The sequence below is a fragment of the Hevea brasiliensis genome, chromosome 2, assembly GCF_030052815.1.
Source record: "Hevea brasiliensis isolate MT/VB/25A 57/8 chromosome 2, ASM3005281v1, whole genome shotgun sequence".
Lineage (NCBI taxonomy): Eukaryota > Viridiplantae > Streptophyta > Magnoliopsida > Malpighiales > Euphorbiaceae > Hevea > Hevea brasiliensis.
Window position 1 is genome coordinate 66,332,963 of NC_079494.1, and position 17,649 is coordinate 66,350,611.

A 17,649-nucleotide genomic window follows, 5' to 3' on the forward strand; every position below is an offset into this window, starting at 1 on the left:
ATTTTGGCCATAACTTGAGCTAAAAAACTCCGATTGAGGTGATCTAAAAATGAGAATACACTTAAGACAATAAGGAACATTTTCTATGAAGGAAGTTTTGTCAAATTCCAACAGTAGACCGACCAATGAAACAGTGCAACTTCGGAGAACCAAAACCGAAAATTGGCAATTTTGCCAAAATGACCTAAGCTTTAAACAAATGACCAAAACCAACAAGTTTGGTGACCAAAATGTGGTATGTGGGTGAAGTTGGAGTTCCCATACTCATTAAGCCTTAGAAAGTCAATAATTTGACTTAAATAGTGCAGTGAATAGTAACCCGAAACACAAAATTTTGAGAACGTCGAATTTAACACGTTAGAGCTAGCTAAATGTGAAGTTAAGTTTACTTTGGATTTATTTTAAGTTTTAGTACTGAAACATTGGAAAATTTCGTGTTTCAGTGGAAAAAAATACCGGGACAGAACCCGAGGAGTCGAGTCAAGGCCAACAAGCGACTCGTTTGAGGTTTGTGCACAACATATAGTTTTATAATCATCTTTTGCATATCGTTTTGAATAATATGAAATGTTGGATTATGGCATTCTTATGATGTTTGATCTAAATTGTTGAAAATTATTGTGTATATTTGAAATGACAATGTTTAGCAAATTGTTAAGATAAGTTTTGAAACCACAGTGTCATGACCATATATTTGAACACCTCACTAGCACAACTAGTGGGGGTAATTAGTTTTGAATTTTGATTGCTTCTCTGGAGAAGTGTTGAGGTGTGCCAGTAGAAGAGGATGTGAATGGATATCCATATATTTGAGCTAGCTAGCCTGTGATATGATTTCTTTTTAGCCTCTGGCTATTGAGATTCATGTGATTTCTCTTTAGCCTCTGGCTATTGAGATTCTATTTGTTTCGAATGGCGTGATCTAACTGTGGGTTTTATGAAATGTGTTTTGATACTTTGAAATGAACTTGGTTTACATGTAAAATCTCACAATGCATGATTGTATTTAATTTTCATGTTTAGCCAAATTTTTGAATGAATGTGCTTTAAGTTTTGCATAAAGATTATTTTAGTATATTGTGCACCACTGAGTCCTAGTACTCGTGATAGCTTTATTGCCGCAGATACAGAGACTAGAGGAGCAAGCAGAGTCTTTGAAGTGTGTGAAGTCATCGACTTGAAGCCTGGGTATAATTTATACCCTAACTGCAAATACTTCTTTTGATGTATATATTGCACATAAATGTATGGACATGTAAAATGGGTCTTGAGCAGCTTGTACACAAATTTGTATGAAGTTTATAATAAAGTTTAGTTTGTGTTTCTTTTGATATAAAATTGTAAGGATGTGTATAAATTGTTTTGTTTTTAATGAAATATGAATGATATTGTTTGACAGTATTTTGAGAATTATTGAACTTGTGAATTTTGAGAAATTGGTTGAGATTGAGTATGAATTTGAAGCAGTGGTTAGAAAATTATTGGAAGTGCTTTTATTTGTGTATTTGAAGAACTGGTTTCTCAAAATACAGAGGAAACTCACAAAATTTTTATAAAATTTGCTTAAAAATAAAATGGGCCAAAAATATTAACTAGTTTTAATTTAACTAAATGTTTTAAGTACTTATTAGATAATGCTCACCACTTGTCAAAAATAAGAAAATTGTTTTAAAATCCCTTGTAGGGTACTTAATGAGTTATCGGTAGGTGAAGTTCGGTAGTTCATTAGGTATTCTACGGGATCATGTTATGCCTTACAGAGGGGTAAGGTGTGACATGTTTTAGTGGTATCAGAGCAAATTTTTGAAGTATGTTTTAACATATAAATTTGTGTCTTTCTTGTTAAGTACAACTGCTCAATGTCCATAATTGTTACATACAGTGCATTACATCATGAATATGAACTAACGGAGGGAAATCTCCATGTGTTACTTGTTCAGGAGATACCCTAACTTGGTGAAATGGAAGAAGGGGATCGCTCGATCGAGCGATTTGTTGAAGCCGAGGCACAAGGAGAAGCCCAGCTTTACGAATGTCGATGGGTCGCAAAGACCCCACAAATGCCGCGATTTCTGCACAGTCGCCCAGATTCTTTGCGATGTTTGACAAATGGTCAGGTATGCCTGCTCAAGCTCCACCCCAACCACCTGTGACACAACCACTGCCTCCAGCCAGACAGTATGATAAATTATTGAAGTATGGGGCTGCAGAATTTAATGGTACAGTGGACCCTTTAGAGGCAGAGCAATGGCTTGAAAGAATGGGCCAGTGTTTAAGAAATTGCACCGCCGGATGAGTTGAAGTTCGAATATTACGTGGTCGCCATCGCAAGGGGATGCATATGATTGGTGGAAGACCATCCCCCATAGCTTGGCAGAACCACCAGCGCTGACCTGGGATGACTTCATCAGAGAGTTCAGACAGAAATACATCCCAGACGCATATTTTGATCAGAAGTTGCAAGAATTTTTGAGTTTGAAACAAGGAAATCGATCAGTGGCAGAGTATGAGAGGGAGTTCTCCCGCCTGAGTCACTATGCGGAGAGTCTCCTTACTACCAGCAAAGCAAGATGCAAGAGATTTGAGACGGGTTTGAAGCCCAGCATAAGGATGCAAGTTGTGGGATTTCGACACAGCAACTTCTCAGAACTTATGTCCCAAGCACTTGAACTCGAGAGAGTTGAAGCAGAAGCAAACCCAATGAAGGAAAAAGTCGAGAAATTAGAAAAAGACAAGGGGGAAAAATCAGTTGAACAGAGTTCTGGTGCTACCTCTGGAAAGAAAAAGAAGTTTAGTGGACCCAGCAGGGGTCGAGGTGGAAGATTTAGTAGAGGCAGATTTTCCGGACAGAGACCCCCTAGGTCTGGTCAGCAGTCGAGCAGGGGTTCACATTCTGCCCGCCCCTGTGAGACTTGTGGCAAGATTCATGGGGGGGAATGCTATTGGGCCACTGGAGCCTGTTTTAACTGTGGAGGCAAGGGCCATATAGCTAAAGACTGTACTAGTGCTCCGAGATATAGCCCAGCTCCTACTACTGCCGAGGGATCTATTCAGAGTCCTGCTCCCAGAAGTTCACAGTCATTTGGCAGAGGAAGAGGCAGAGGTAGAGGCACTACTTCAGGCAGTCAGGGCATAGTTGGTCAATCAGCACAAGGAAGTGCTTCAACCAGAATCTACGCAATGAAACAGCGAGAAGAAGCTGAGACTTCTGATGTGGTAGCTGGTACATTCTCTATCTCTGGTCAAGATGTATTTGTATTGTTTGATCCGGGTTCAACCCATTCATATGTTAGTGCTAGCATAGTCAGTTCACTTGCTGTTCCATGTGTGCAAATGGGTTTTGAAGTGCTAGTAACTAGTCCTTTAGGACAAGAGGTCCGGTCAATGTAATTTATAGAGACTGTCCTTTGGTAATCCAAGGACATGTTTTCCCATCAGACTTAATTGAAATGCCTTTCAGAGAGTATGATATCATCTTGGGCATGGATTGGTTAGCCAGGCATCATGCCATGATTGACTGTAGATTGAAGACAGTCACTTTTGGTCTCCCTTTGTACGGTGATGTGGTAATACACGGGGAGAGGCATTTACTGCCATCAAACATCATTTCGGCTGCACTAGCCAGAAAGATGATCAGAAAGGGGTGTGAAGCATACTTGGCACATGTGATAGACACCCAAGTGGGGAGTCCAGCACTAAGGGACATCCCTACTATATGTGATTTTCCGGATGTGTTTCCTGATGAATTGCCAGGATTACCTCCAGAAAGAGAGGTGCTGTTTGAGATTGATGTTATGCAGTGTGGATCCAATCTCCATAACGCCATATAGAATGGCACTGCGAATTGAAAGAGTTGAAAGTGAATTTGCAATAATTTCTTGAAAATGGCTTTATACGCCCTAGTGTGTCACCTTGGGGAGCGCCAGTGTTGTTTGTAAAGAAGAAAGATGGCACTCTCCGCTTGTGTATTGATTATCGGCAGTTGAATAAGGTGACAATAAAGAATAGATATCCATTGCCCCGCATTGATGACTTGTTTGATCAGTTGAGGGGTGCAGCTGTGTTCTCCAAAATTGACCTGAGATCAGGTTATTATCAGCTGAAAGTACAAGAGCAGAGTATTTCTAAAATCGCTTCGTAACCCGCTATGGCCATTATGAGTTCTTGGTCATGCCATTCGGTTAACTAATGCTCCGCCGCTTTTATGGATCCGATGAACACTATTTTCGCACCATACCTCGACCAGTTTGTTGTGGTATTCATAGATGATATATTGGTCTATTCGAGGAATGCGTAAGAGCATGATAGACATATGCGGATTGTATCGCAGACTTTGAGGAGAAATAGCTTATATGCCAAATTGTCGAAGTGTGAATTTTGGTGAAGGAAATATCTTTCTTGGGACATGTAGTATCGTAAGAGGGCATCAAGGTAGATCCAAGTAAGATTGAAGTCGCCCCATTGGAGGCCACCCGAAATGTCACGTAGATTCGCAGCTAGGTTTAGCCGGATACTACCATAGATTTGTGAAGGATTCTCCATGTTGGCATCTCCATTGACCAAGCCGCTTAGAAAAGATGTAAAATTTCGTGGACGGATAAATGCCACAGAGTTTTGATGAATTGAAGAGATGTTTGACTGAAGCTCAGCCCTAACTTTACCCACACCGTAAAGAATATACTGATTCTGATGCTTCTCACAACGGGTTAGGTTGTGTGTTGATGCAAGATCGAAATGTCATTGCCTATGCATCATGCCAGCTAAAACCGCATGAGAGGAATTATCCGACACATGATTTGGAGCTTGCAGCCATTGTGTTTGCTCTTAAGATCTGGAGACATTATTTGTATGGGGAGAAGTGTTACATCTACACAGATCATAAGAGTTTGAAGTATTTGGGCACCCAGAAAGAGCTGAATTTGAGACAGAGGAGATGGTTAGAGTTGATAAAAGACTATGATTGTCTGATAGACTATCAGCCAAGGAAAGCTAATGTTGTGGCTGACGCCCTAAGTCGCAAGACTATGGCAAGCCTACGGGTTACTCCTTTGTCTTTGGTACATGAGTTAAGATCATTGCATGCCAGCTTAGGGATTAGTGATGATGGGCAGACAGCAGTTGCATGGCATGTACAACGGTGTTGATTGATCGATTAGAATGGTCGCCGTAATGATCAGAAGTATCAGAAATTGTTGGAAGAAGTCCAGCAGGGCAAGAAACCAGAATTCTCAATCAGAGATGATGGTCTACTGCTACACTAGGGCAGAATATGTGTTCCTAATGACGTTGAATTGAGGAAGATCATTTTGAAGGAAGCACATGAGTCTCCTTTTGCCATGCATCCTGGTGGCACAAAAATGTATAGAGGGCTAAAGGAGCATTACTGGTGGATGGGTATGAAAAGGAATGTGGCAGAGTTTATATCCAAATGCCTAACTTGTCAGCAAGTAAAGGCAGAGCATCAAGTACCCGCTGGGTTGTTACATCCACTACCAGTACCAGAGTGGAAATGGGAGAGAATAACGATGGATTTTGTGATGGGACTTCCAAGGACACAGAAGAGTCATGATGCAGTTTGGGTCATTGTTGACAGACTGACTAAATCTGCTCATTTTCTGCCAGTCCGGATGGACTACAGTTTAGAAAGATTGGCCAAGTTATACATCGATGAGATTGTGAGATTGCATGGAGTGCCAGTATCCATCGTGTCAGACAGAGATCCTAGGTTCACTTCTAGATTCTGGGGTAGTCTTCAGAGAGCCCTAGGAACTAGATTGAACTTCAAGATCTTGCATTCCACCCACGCATGCATGGCCAGTCTGAGAGGGTAATTCAGATCTTGGAGGACATGCTACGGGCTTGTGTGATTGAGTTTGAGGGTAGTTGGGATACACACTTGCCTTTGATTGAGTTTGCTTATAACAACAGCTACCAATCAAGCATTGGGATGCCTCCATATGAAGCCTTGTATGGCAGAAAATGTAGAACCCCATTGTGTTGGGATGACGTGGGTGAAAGAAAGATGATTGGACCCGAAATTGTTCAGCAGACTGAGGAGAAGATCAGGGTGATCAGAGGTCGACTTAAGACTGCATCAGATCGTCAGAAGTCCTACATTGATCTAAAGAGAAGAGATATTCAGTATGCAGTGGGTGAGAAAGTTTTCCTCAAAGTTTCTCCTTGGAAGAGGATTATGAGATTCGGCAGGAAGGGGAAACTAAGTCCTCGTTTTATCGGGCCATATGAGGTTCTGGAAAGAGTGGGTCCTTTGGCATATCGGTTGGCACTACCTCTAGAGTTAGAAAAGATACATAATGTCTTCCATGTGTCTATGTTGATGAGGTATCGATCAGACCCATCTCATGTACTATCAGTAGAAGAAATTGAAGTAAATCCAGACCTCACATATGAAGAAGAACCCATAAAGATTCTGTCTTATGAGGTGAAGCAGTTACGAAACAAGCAGATACCATTGGTAAAAGTGTTGTGGAACCATCATTCGGGCCAAGAAGCTACTTGGGAACGAGAGGAAGACATGAGCAGACAACACCCACAGCTGTTCAGAGATTGATACTAGGTAAAAATTTCGAGACGAAATTTATTTAAGGGGGGGAGAATTGTAACACCCCCGTTGCATAGCTTGGTAGATTTCACTGTTCCGGCGACCGGTGTCGATCCGGATAATTATTGTGATTAGAGCCACACCTAAGACAACTTGAGAAGCCATAAACACAAATAATTAGTAATTTTAATTAGTTAACTATAAATAAGAAAAACAGAACATAAGAGGTTAAACGAGCCGAGAGTCACAGCGATGAGTGACCTCCTCGGGAACGACTACGAAGTCGTTTTAAACTCAAATTTTGAACCGTAAAAAGTGACGCTGCGGTCCTTAGGACCCTTATGAACACAGTGGAAAAGAGAAAATCACGAAAAAGAACTGTTAAGCCAGTCAAATAATTAGGTCAGGGAGCCGGAAGAAATATTGGATTATTTACGAACCGGGATGAACCGGCGAGGGGCAATTTGGTCAATTGACCCCGAGAGCCGACTCCTGACCTAACTGTCGAATAAAATCGGAGAAAAGAAAATTTTGAAATCGAGAATTAAATTAAAGAACTAATAGAAAAAAAAAAAAAGAAAGAAGATGGAAAAGTCAAAGTGATGACATCATGCATGATGTCATAAAGGCTTAATTGATTTATTTTATTAATTTGGGAATTTTGGTCTTCCTAAGACATAAAAGAAAAGAAAAGAAAAAAAAATATAATAAAGTCATCTTCTTCATCAAAAACGTGACTCTCTCTCTCCCTCACCCTCTCCCTCACCCAAAACCTCTATTAAAGCTCAATTTTGAGCTTGAAAATCATAAGATTTCACCATAGAAAAATTAGCCACCATAGTTAAAGCTTATCTAGGCAACTTGAGAAGAGGATTGAGCAAGAAAGAAAGAAGGAAAATTTGAAGGAAAGGAGGAAGAAAATTGCTACACAAAGGTTAGTATGCTAAACTCTTCATTTATCCATTCAAATGCACATGTGATGGTTGAAAGTGAGCTTAGAACTTGATTAAATGAAACAAACATGGGAGAATGACCATTGCTGAAATTTGGCCTGGTTGGGAGGAGTATGGGTTGCATGAATATGATGCAATTGAATGAGTTTAGAAACTTTACATAGTTAAATGATTAACATTTAAACCATTAGAACTAGTTAAAGGCATGAAAATGATGAGTTAGGGTTTTCAATGCTAGGGTTTATGAACCAAAATTTGGAGAAATACATAAATGGCATGTTTAACCTATTGTGAAGTGAAATAATGGTCAATTATGACCAAATAACTTGTGTGGGAATGATAGGAAACTAAGTTAAATTCGTAGGTCAATGGTCATGCTGCTGGCAGCATGACCAAACCCACTTTGAAGGACCAAAACTCAAATTTTACAAGTCCAATTGATATGCCACCAATTGGAGATGAAAATAGACATAAAAGAGCACAATTTTCATTAAGGAACCATAGCCAAAAACTGACCAAAACTTGGTGAAACAATTGACCAAAGTGAGTTGATAGCAGGCTGCCACTGCACTAAACTGACCAAATGAACAGTAACTGTTCATTTGGTCATAACTCGAGCTAGGTAGATCAAATTGATCTGAAATTTTAACCGTAATTAGATAAGATATAGATCTAAAACTTTCATGAAGGACACCAATCCAAATTATGTCATTAACCTAATCAAATCATTGAGCAAAGTGAACTTTACTGTACTGAGATTTCCAGAATTTCCATTTGAGCAGCAATGTTTGGATGGCTATAACTCCCTCTAGAAAACTCGGATTTAGGCGATTCTTGAACCGATGGAAACCTAAGACATAGTAAAACATTTCATATGAAGAAAGTGAGACCAAATTATGAACTTAACTTGATCAAATTATTAACCAAAGTTAGACCAAAAATCTGCTAGCACCAAAATCTCAGTATAAACAGTACACGTGAACAGTAAACTTATTTTGGCCATAACTTGAGCTACAAAACTCCGATTGAGGTGATCTAAAAATGAGAATACACTTAAGACAATAAGGAACATTTTCTATGAAGGAAGTTTTGTCAAATTCCAACAGTAGACCGACCAATGAAACAGTGCAACTTCGGAGAACCAAAACCGAAAATTGGCAATTTTGCCAAAATGACCTAAGCTTTAAACAAATGACCAAAACCAACAAGTTTGGTGACCAAAATGTGGTATGTGGGTGAAGTTGGAGTTCCCATACTCATTAAGCCTTAGAAAGTCAATAATTTGACTTAAATAGTGCAGTGAATAGTAACCCGAAACACAAAATTTTGAGAACGTCGAATTTAACACGTTAGAGCTAGCTAAATGTGAAGTTAAGTTTACTTTGGATTTATTTTAAGTTTTAGTACTGAAACATTGGAAAATTTCGTGTTTCAGTGGAAAAAAATACCGGGACAGAACCCGAGGAGTCGAGTCAAGGCCAACAGGCGACTCGTTTGAGGTTTGTGCACAACATATAGTTTTATAATCATCTTTTGCATATCGTTTTGAATAATATGAAATGTTGGATTATGGCATTCTTATGATGTTTGATTTAAATTGTTGAAAATTATTGTGTATATTTGAAATGACAATGTTTAGCAAATTGTTAAGATAAGTTTTGAAACCACAGTGTCATGACCATATATTTGAACACCTCACTAGCACGACTAGTGGGGGTAATTAGTTTTGAATTTTGATTCCTTCTCTGGAGAAGTGTTGAGGCGTGCCAGTAGAAGAGGATGTGAATGGATATCCATATATTTGAGCTAGCTAGCCTGTGATATGATTTCTCTTTAGGCTCTGGCTATTGAGATTCATGTGATTTCTCTTTAGCCTCTGGCTATTGAGATTCTATTTGTTTCGAATGGCGTGATCTAACTGTGGGTTTTATGAAATGTGTTTTGATACTTTGAAATGAACTTGGTTTACATGTAAAATCTCACAATGCATGATTGTATTTAATTTTCATGTTTAGCCAAATTTTTGAATGAATGTGCTTTAAGTTTTGCATAAAGATTATTTTAGTATATTGTGCACCAGTGAGTCCTAGTACTCAGCGATAGCTTTTATTCTTTGTCATAAATCAGAGAACTAGAGGAAGCGTGGTGAAATTTCTTGAAGTGTGTGAAGTCATCAGCTTGAAGCCTTCGGGTATAATTTATACCCTAACTGCAAATACTTCTTTTGATGTATATATTGCACATAAATGTATGGACATGTAAAAATGGGTCTTGAGCAGCTTGTACACAAATTTGTATGAAGTTTATAATAAAGTTTAGTTTGTGTTTCTTTTGATATAAAATTGTAAGGATGTGTATAAATTGTTTTATTTTTAATGAAATATGAATGATATTGTTTGACAGTATTTTGAGAATTATTGAACTTGTGAATTTTGAGAAATTGGTTGAGATTGAGTATGAATTTGAAGCAGTGGTTAGAAAATTATTGGAAGTGCTTTTATTTCAGGTATTTGAAGAACTGGTTTCTCAAAATACAGAGGAAACTCTGTCAAAATTTTTATAAAATTTGCGTAAAAATAAAATGGGCCAAAAATATTAACTAGTTTTAATTTAACTAAATGTTTTAAGTACTTATTAGATAATGCTCACCACTTGTCAAAAATAAGAAAATTTTTTTAAAATCCCTTGTAGGGTACTTAATTAGTTATCGGTAGGTGAAGTTCGGTAGTTCATTAGGTATTCTACGGGATCATGTTATGCCTTACAGAGGGGTAAGGTGTGACATTGTAAATGTGAGCTTTAATTGGTGTATTAAGGATGTTTGTAATCTGCCCAAAGTAATGTTAATGTAAAGTGGGATATGGTTTTGGTAATGAACCAAAACAGAAATGGTAAGGGAAGTGAACATATAGTAAGGTACATGTGTAATTGATGTGTGTTTAAGCATGGTAGTTAAGGGCAGTATGCATTTTAGTCAATAACTTTAGATGTGTAACCTCAATTGGTATGAGAGCAATTGGAGGTGAAACTAGGCACAAAATGTGCCAACTTTCATTGAGAAAGCATACCAAAATTCTGCTTGCAAGGTGATATGAAAAATGACCAATTCGGATTAAGTGCAATTGAGACCTAAAAACTGACTAATTGGGCAGCAGTTAGTGTTTAGGCCATAACTCACTCAAAACAGGTCCAATTGACCTGAAATTTTAACCATGAATAGTTAAGACCCATACCTACAAGTCTTATGAAGACACCAAAGCCCAGAAATGACCAGAAGCAAGTCAAAAAGCTTGCACAAGTTCGGGTCCAAAAACTGGCCGAACCAAAGTTGACCAAATTGACCTAAAATTGACCTAATTTGATGCCAATTGACCAGCAATAGTGTAATGACCATAACATGGTCTACTTAACCTGGATTGACTTAAAATTTTGCCCCGCGTTCCGTAAGAAATAGATCTACAAGTTTGTAGTTTTGATCAAAACCCGAAAACTAAGGGAACTAGGTCGTCCGGCTAGGTCAAACTAGTATCCCGGAATTCAACAAATTGCAATAAAATGCAAGGAAATGCAGTATATAAGGAAATGAGTTTGGTAAAACGTACCAATCCTAAAACATTATCGAATGTGACATATTAATGACACTAAAACCTAATTTACCTAAAACGCATCGAGGGTCGGTATATTAGGTGATTAAGCAAATAAAGGTATTCAGTGAATAATTGAGTTCAGTGAATTACTTATCGAACATTATCGTTAGAGACAGTTTAATTTAGTAATGAAACACTTCAAATTGTGTTTCTCAGTTACCAAAGACTCAGGAAAAGGGAAGGAAATACTGAGTCCAGAACCGGAGACAGTTATCAGAGGTTTGTGCACAACTAGTTTTCAACTGATTTTGCTCTGAATAATATTTCCTATGATTAATTGTATGTTATTGTTTTAAATTGTTTTTGTGCACAACAACTATTTCTTTTGAATTATTTTCAATTGAAATAAATTATGACGATTTGCATATTATTGTTTTAAGTTGTGAAATTGTGAAAAATGGTTTGAATGATTTTTGATAGATACTTATTGATTGAAAAGCATTGTAATTGGTTTGAAACCACAGCTATCATGTACATTGATTGTATTCCTCGCTAGCTTGTCTAGTGGGATGAATTGAATTTCCTCTCTGGCTGAAGTGTTGAGGTGTGTGCCTGTTGAGGATGAATAGAATGAGTACTCATATTTTTGCTAGCTAGCTATGTTATTCCTCATTAGTCATTGACTTTTGGGATGAATTGAATACCTCATTAGCCATCGGCTTTTGGGATGAATTGAACTTGTGAACATGATTAAAGCTGTGTGTGATTTATTGATATGTATTGTGAGATTGTGAAATGAATTTAAACTCTTATTGACATATACTGTCTTTTGAATTCAACCATGATCTGACTTATTGAAATTTATTGTGATATTGAGAAATGGAGTTTAAATTCTGGTTTGACAATTATTGTCTTGAAATTAACTATGGTTTTAAGTATCCACTATTTACATGACTTATGAATTGTGATTTAAATTGTATTTGGTTAATGTTGTGCACCACTGAGACATTGTCTCAGCGATAGCTTTTATTCTTTGTCGCAGTAGACAGACCAAAGCGAGCGTGATTAAGTCGCTAGTACCTCCAGCGAGAGACTACCGGGTATAATGAGTATACCAATATTTTGTATTTTATAATGTAATGTATGGTCACTGTATGTACATATTGTTGTTGGTTTTGAGCAGTTGTAAATAAAAATTATACATTGAAGTTGTAAAATAATTATGAGTTATTTTGACTTGTAAAATTATATTATATTTTCTCTATCTCAGTCCTTGAAAATTACTGTGAATTTGACTTGAGAACTGTGTTGGGTTGAGAAAAATGTTGAAGTTGAGATTTGGAAATTTATTGAAGTGCTTTTTTACAAGTTTTCTGAAGAACTGTTTTATCCAAAATACAGATGGCACTCTGCCAAAATTTTTACAGAAATTCCAAATAATTCAAATGTGTTAGTTCTTTCACTTCAGTTCACAAAAGTTTTTAGCACCTGTAAATAGTGCTCACCACTGTAAAAGAAGTAAGAAAAGTTTTTTAAAATCCCTTGTAGTGTATTTAATGGGTTATCAGTAGACGGAGTTGGTAATTCATTAGGTATACTACGGGATCATGTTATGCCTTACAGAGGGGTAGGGTGTGACATGTTTTAGTGGTATCAGAGCAAAGTTTTTAAATTTTGTTTTCACCTGTTACTTGAATATTCTTTATTCATAATACAACTGCTCAATATCATTGTTTGATACATACAGTACATTACATTATAAATATGCATTAACGGGAGGAAATCTCCTTGTGTTATTTGTTCAGGAGATCTAAAATTCTCGCATTGACTATGGAAGAGGGTGATCGTTCAGTCGATCAATCTATTGAGGCTGAGGTGCAAGGGGATGCCGCAAGCCTACAAAATGTTAGTGGTTTAGCAGCACCAGCCCTGCGATGCATGATTTCTGCTCGATTCGCTCGTGATGGTGCAATGTTCCAACAAATGGCTGGCAATGTACCTACTCAAGTCCCAATAAAGACACCAGTGGTACAACCACAATCTCCTACCAGGCAGTATGACAAAATGATGAAGTATGGGGCTACAGAGTTTAAGGGGACAGTAGATCCTCTAGAAGCTGAACAATGGTTAGAGAGGATGGATAGGGTGTTCAAGAAGCTACATTGTACAGAAGAGCTCAGATTCGAATACGCAGTGTCTTTGCTACAGGGGGATGCTTATGATTGGTGGAAAACCATTCCCCACGATGCAGTAGAACTGCAGATCTTGACACTGGAATGACTTTCTCGGAATTGAGACAAATATGTCACGATGCTTATAGACCGGAAAGGCTGCAAGAGTTCCTAAGTCCGAAACAGGAGGCGGTCGGTGGTGAGTATGAAAGGGAATTTTCTGCCTTAGCCATTATGCACGGTGAGTCTACTCTCTACCGAGGAGAGATGCAAGAGGTTTGAAAGCGGCTTGAAGCCCAGATGTCAGTACAAATGTCGGCTTCAAACACACTAACTTCTCTGAACTTATTTCTCAAGCCTTAGAATTGGAAAGAATTGAGATTGAGGCGCTCTGAGAGAAAGAAATCGGAGAAGACAGAGAAATAGGGAAAGTCGGTGAACCGAGTTCAGTAGTCATCTTGGAAAGAGGAAGAACTATGGGGACATGGCGGAGGTGGCAAGAAATCGGGTAGGGAAGATATTCGGACGAGACCTCCCCTATCTGGTCGTGAGTACCGAAGTTCCTATCCTCCCGCCAATGTGAAACTTGTGGGAAAAATCATGGTGGGATATGCTATAAGGCTATCGAGCTGTTATAAGCGTGGAGAGTGCAGGACACTTTGCCAAGGACTGCACCGATGAGTCGCAGAGTTGGACCACCTCCTACTCTGCAGAAGGTCGATTGAGCCACTGTCACGAAGCTCACAACCACCCAGAGGTAGAGGCGGGGGTAGAGGTAACCAAAGACGGCCAAGGCACGATGAAACATTACGAGCAAAGCGATTGCTCGGTCGGAATGTATGCAATGAGACAGAGGAAGAGGCGAGACATCGATGTTGTGGCTGGTACCTTCTCAACTTTTAACCAAAATGTGTTTGTGTTATTTGATCCGGCTCTACCCATTCTTATGTGAGTGCTAGCATCATTGATTGCATTGCTGTTCCATGTACAAAAATGGATTTTGAGGTGCTAGTAACAAGTCCACTAGGACAGGAAGTCAGGGTTAATAGAATGTATAGAGATTGTCCTTTGGTGATCCAAGGACACACTTTTCTGTCCGATCTCATTGAAATGCCCTTCAGAGATTATGATATCATCTTGGGCATGGATTGGTTAGCTAGGCATCATGCCATGATTGATCAGTAGGTGAAGACAGTCACTTTTGGCCTTCCTCGATGCGATGATGTGGTAATACATGGGGAGGCGATTATTGCCATCAAACATCATTTTGGCTGCACTAGCGGAAAAATGATCAGAAAGGGGTGTGAAGCCTACTTGGCACATGTGGTAGACACCCAAGTGGGGAGTCCAGCATTGAAGGATATCCCTACAGTATATGACTTTCCAGATGTGTTTCCTGATGAATTGCCAGGATTACCTCCGGAAAGAGAAGTGCAATTTGAAATTAATGTTATGCCTGGTGTGGATCCAATCTCCATAACGCCATACAGAATGGCACCAGCAGAGTTGAAGGAGTTGAAGATACAATTGCAAGAACTACTTGAAAAGGGCTTCATCCGCCCTAGTGTGTCTTGGGGAGCACCAGTGTTGTTTGTTAAGAAGAAGGATGGTACTCTCCGCTTATGCATTGACTACCGGCAGTTGAATAAGGTGACAATAAAGAATAGATATCCATTGCCTCGCATTGATGATCTGTTTGATCAGTTGAAGGGTGTAGCTGTATTCTCCAAAATTGATTTGTGATATGGTTATTATCAGTTGAAGGTGCAAGAGCAGAGTATTCCAAAAACTGCTTTCAGAACTCGATATGGCCATTATGAGTTCCTAGTAATGCCATTCGGGTTAACAAATGCTCCAGTTGCTTTTATGGATCTGATGAACACTATCTTCAGACCATATCTTGATCAATTTGTGGTGGTGTTTATTGATGACATTTTGATATATTCAAGGAATGCAGAGGAGCATGACAGACATCTGCGGATTGTACTGCAGACTTTAAGGGAGAAACAACTATACGCCAAGTTGTCGAAATGTGAATTTTGGCTGAAAGAAATTTCCTTTCTGGGACATGTTGTGTCAGCTGAAGGGATCAAGGTAGATTCCAGCAAGGTAGAAGCTATCCTTAATTGGAAGCCGCCCAGGAACATCACAGAAATTCGCAGTTTTCTGGGTTTAGCTGGATATTACTGTCGGTTTGTGAAGGGGTTTTCTATGTTATCTTCTCCACTGACCAAGCTGCTTCGGAAAGATGTAAAATTTCAGTGGACTGATAAATGTCAGCAGAGTTTTGATGAGTTAAAGAGGTGTTTGACTGAAGCTCCAGTCCTCACTTTACCTACTCCGGGTAAAGAATACACAGTTTATAGTGATGCTTCTCACAATGGGTTAGGCTGTGTACTGATGCAAGATCGGAATGTCATTGCTTATGCATCACGCCAATTTGAAACCGCATGAGAGGAACTACCCAACACATGATCCAGAGTTAGCAGCTATTGTTTTTGCTCTGAAGATCTGGAGACACTATTTGTATGGGGAGAAATGCTACATTTACACAGATCACAAGAGCTTGAAGTACTTAGGCACCCAAAAGGAATTAAATTTGAGGCAGAGGAGATGGTTAGAACTCATCAAAGATTATGATTGCTTAATAGACTATCAGCCAGGGAAAGCAAATGTAGTGGCTGACGCCTTAAGTCGCAAGACTATGGCAAGTCTCAGAGTTTCTCCTTTATCCATGGTATATGAGTTGAAAGCACAGCATGCCAGTTTAGAGATTGATGAAGAGGGACAGACAGTAGTTGCATGGCATGTACAGCCAGTGTTGATTGATCAGATCAAAATGGCTGCTCAGAGTGATGAAAAATATCAGAAGCTACTGAAAGAAGTCCAGCAGGGCAAGAAACCTGAATTTTCTGTGAAAGATGATGGTTTATTGCTACATCAGGGCAGAATGTGCGTTCCTAGTGATGTGGAATTGAGACAAATCATTTTGAAGGAAGCACGTGAATCTCCTTTTGCTATGCACCCTGGTGGAACTAAAATGTACAGAGGGCTGAAAGAGCATTACTGGTGGATGGGTATGAAGAGAGATATAGCTGAATTTGTTTCCAAATGCCTAACTTGTCAGCAAGTAAAGGCAGAACATCAAGTTCCAGCTGGTTTGTTACATCCTTTGTCAGTACCAGAGTGGAAATGGGAACGGATAACTATGGATTTTGTTACAGGACTTCCAAGGACACAGAGTAGTCATGATGCAGTATGGGTTATAGTTGACAGATTGACTAAGTCTGCTCACTTTTTGCCAGTTCGGATGGACTATAGCACAGAAAGATTGGCGGATTGTACATATATGAGATTGTAAAATTGCATGGAGTGCCAGTATCAATTGTATCTGACAGAGATCCTAGGTTCACTTCTAGATTCTGGGGTAGTCTTCAGAGAGCCCTAGGAACTAGATTGAACTTTAGCACAGCATTCCACCCACAGACAGATGGCCAGTCTGAGAGGGTTATTCAGATATTGGAGGATATGCTACGGGCTTATGTGATTGAATTTGAAGGTAGTTGGGATACACATTTGCCTTTGATTGAGTTTGCTTATAACAACAGCTACCAATCAAGCATTGGGATGCCTCCATATGAAGCATTGTATGGCAGGAAGTGCAGAACTCCTTTATGTTGGGATGAAGTAGGTGAAAGGAAGATGATTGGGCCGGAAATTGTCCAGCAGACAGAGGAAAAGATTAGATTGATTATAGATAGACTCAAGGCTACATCAGACCGTCAGAAGTCCTATGTTGATTTGAAAAGAAGGGATATTGAGTACGCAGTGGGTGATAAGGTATTCCTCAAAGTTTCTACTTGGAAGAGGATTATGAGATTTGGCAGAAAGGGGAAACTGAGTCCTCGTTTCATCGGACCATATGAGATTCTGGAAAGAGTGGGTCCTTTGGCATATCGGTTGGCATTACCTCCAGAGCTAGCAAGGATACACAGTATCTTCCATGTGTCCATGTTAAGGAGGTACAGATCTGACCCATCTCATGTACTATCAGTTGAAGAGATTGAAGTAAATCCAGACCTCTCATATGAGGAAGAACCCATAAAAATTATGGCATATGAGGTGAAGCAGCTAAGGAACAAATAGATACACCTGGTTAAAGTGCTGTGGAACCATCATTCAGGCCAGGAAGCTACTTGGGAACGGGAAGAGGATATGAGGAGACAGCACCCACAGCTGTTTAGAGACTAATGCCAGGTAAAATTTCGAGACAAAATTTATTTAAGGGGGGGAGAGTTGTAACACCCCAAAGTTCGGTAGTACGTTCTGCTGCTCCGGTGACCAGTGTTATCCGGACAGCTAGGATGCCTAGAACT